Source organism: Nicotiana tabacum, chromosome 9, assembly GCF_000715075.1.
Source record: "Nicotiana tabacum cultivar K326 chromosome 9, ASM71507v2, whole genome shotgun sequence".
NCBI classification, from domain to species: domain Eukaryota; kingdom Viridiplantae; phylum Streptophyta; class Magnoliopsida; order Solanales; family Solanaceae; genus Nicotiana; species Nicotiana tabacum.
Genome location: NC_134088.1, coordinates 125,574,184 through 125,577,440, shown reverse-complemented (window position 1 = coordinate 125,577,440; position 3,257 = coordinate 125,574,184).

Genomic DNA, 3,257 nt, shown 5'->3' with positions numbered 1-3,257 from the left:
AAAGGAGGATATGTAATCGAGAAAATAAAGAAAATTACCTCCAATGATATGTTAAAATACAACAACTTAGTATAATTCCACTAGTGAGGTCTGCGAAGGGTAGTTTGTATGCAGACCTTACCCCTACCCTGTGGGTAGAGAGGCTGTTTCCGATAGACCCTCGACTCCCTCCCTCCAAGAACTCCCCACCTTGCTCTTGGGGTGACTCGAACTCACAACCTCTTGGCACAGGATCATGCTTGGAAAACTTGGGAAAGGATAAAGGCTGGCCTGCAGTAAGGGGAACTGCAGGCGATTCACGGGCAATTCGGTGCCGCTGGCGAGCGTAAGAAAATGAGCCCGTGACACGTGGTATCAGAGCCGATTAAGGCCATACTATGCCATGACACAATGTCAAGGCAAAAGTTAAGATGGCGAGTGCATTTTGGATGTCATTACAGAGATCATGTCAAAGCAGAGATTGATGTTCATATGCCACCAGAGATCGAGAACCCGATACTGCTGGTCGAAGAAAGTCTAGGGTGCTACAAAATGTGGTGATATGCCGATGAGTCAGATGGTCAAGAGAAGGCCATGTTTGCCAGGTCAAGCAACCATATTGCAAAGAGTGTGAGCCATGGACTATAAACATTCGGCATGATCATAGCGGAGATCTTGCCAAGGATGCGTGCGACGCATCAGTTGAGTGTCTTTCCTATAGGATAGACTAACGGATTCGAAGGAAATAGCGAAGCTTCAGAATTGGTCGGATTTCCATGTTGGAAAATGTCATCATTCTAGAAGAGGTACGCCGAAAGATCGGGGACCGTTGAGAGTCCAAGTGCGAGGCACAACCGGACCGGGAAGGCGTGCTAGCAGGACCAAGAGAGTACCTGTCTAAAGGGCGAGTATTGAAGTACTACTAGGAACATTGGGTACTTGATGAGGAAGTGACAGATGGAAAACAAAGAGCTTTGTTCGGGAATGCGGCGATGCTATGACTTTAAGAATGTAGTACTCACCAAGAGACGTCCCAAGAGCTGGCCGAAAACTCAAACTCTGCATGTGATAGACAAGTAATTCTCAGCTACTCCTTTCCCATTTTTCTACACCTTATCGCTCTTATTTTGAACTTTCTTCATCTTAAAGTAACACAAGAGCCAAACCCAATTTTTTTCAAACTAACAAACAAATAGAACTCTAAGCAAATTTACTAATCAAAAACAATTTATAAGTTAAGACCACATAAACCCCTTGTCAAAACCAACGCCAAATACATGTTATGATACTAAAAAATATAGAGCTCTAAGTAAAGCCACCAATCAAAACAATTCCTAAATCAAGACTAATATATGCAAGTCAATATATAGCAGTATCCAAAGTCTAAAACTTTTTCTGTTTGAGGGACAAACCTTTAATTTCTCGGAAACTTGCTTGATTTTGTCACTCAAGTAATAACTTCCATCACAAATGGAAACAAATTCAAGCACACTTACACAGTTATAACCAAGAGGTTCTAAAATAGGTAAAGCCAAATATCCCCCAATCCCACAATCTTGATCAAAATCTCTCAAAAGGGTATTCATTTTTGGTGTAAAACTTCACATATGGACGAAATTCAAGAACCCCATTTCTAAAAACTCTGCCAAGAGGACCAATATCAACATTGTACTTGTACTCACGGGTTCGAGCCGTGAAAACAGGCTCTTGCAGAAATACAGGTAAGGCTGCGTATAATAGATACCCTTTACTTGTACTCTTCACAGTGTTTTCTATTCTTAGATCACTAAGACCAAAAGGCTGATCTTTAACAGCAAGAAAACACTTCCCTTGAGTTATTATAGGAGCCCAAAACTGCACTAAAGTTGGAATTGAAATAAAATCTAATAGATGAAGAAAAGATTTGATCTTTTCTTCGAGAAGATCATCAGCTCCATGGCTCCAGAAAATCTTCAAATGGGCAATTGAATCTCTGTCTTTTGAAGAAAGAATCAACCCCTTTTGCACATATTTCAAGAAATAGGACATGGAAATGTGCTTTGAAGCATCATCAGCTTCAACTGCAGCCATATTTGATCACTGAATTTCTAGCAAATTTTGTAATAGCTATCTCTTTGTTTATATATTAGGTGTATTAGCAGAAGAAGCAAGAAAGTAAAGCTTGAGTGAAGGGGAGATGACTGTTCTCTTTCTTTTTCTTTTTTGGGTTGACAAACTAAATTGTCTGGTTCAGTTTTTCTACTCGATATTCCGTACCTGTTTAGGCTGATTAATCTAGATTTGTACAAAAAAGTCTATTTTGAAGGTAACATAAAATGACTCCAGCTCCAAATCAGTTCCTTCAATATCTTGGTCTCCTCATACAACATATTGATTCAAGTACGGTAAACTAAATATTTGAATCGTATATACTACATATGTTACTAGCCAAGCACGTAAAATCAGGGGCAGATTCGGGATTTCAATGGTATGGGTGCATTGTGGTGAAGAAGTGTATCTAGAATTCAGGGTTTAACAAAGTCTCTAACTATGAACTCACTACACTTTAGAAATTATAGGTTCAAAATTATATTCTTTTAAAATTTTAGTAATTTTCACATATATATTTATACTTCGTGCCGAAATCAAAATCCTTCAGAGTGCGATTTGAACTACCAATTTCACTTGTAGAGGTGCACCCAATAATAATTGCATCATAGGAGTCTTTGAGCATGGGGTTACGCACATATATTTAAGTAATTTTAAAAAAATATAATATTATTATACATAGTTTAGAAAGATGAGTATGATTTCACGTGAACCCATATCCATCAACCTAGATACGCCTCGTAGTAAAATGCTAAGCAATAGCCATCCAACTTGCCGGAGATAAAAATCAAAAAATATTGCTTAAAATACAAATTTAAGAATATTGGAGTGATATTCATCCTGTCAAAATAAAAATAAAGTACATCGCACAACCGAAAATATTAATTGATACTAAACTTTTACACCAGACCAAACAATCTAATCTTAATAGTGAATATAATCACCGTTAAGAATATATTCTTTTCAAGAATAGCCTCAACTTATCCAAAAGAAGGAAAACCTCTCATTCATCAAACCCTGCCCAATGTCACACATTCTCGTGTAATTTAAAAACTTCTAACTAATCATTAGAAAAATTAATTTTATGTCCCTTATCCACGAAGGGAATTCTCCAATAGGGAGAGGTAGGGGTGGCAAACTTGCATGTCGGATCGGGTCGGATATGAGCGGGTCGAAAACGGATAAATTAT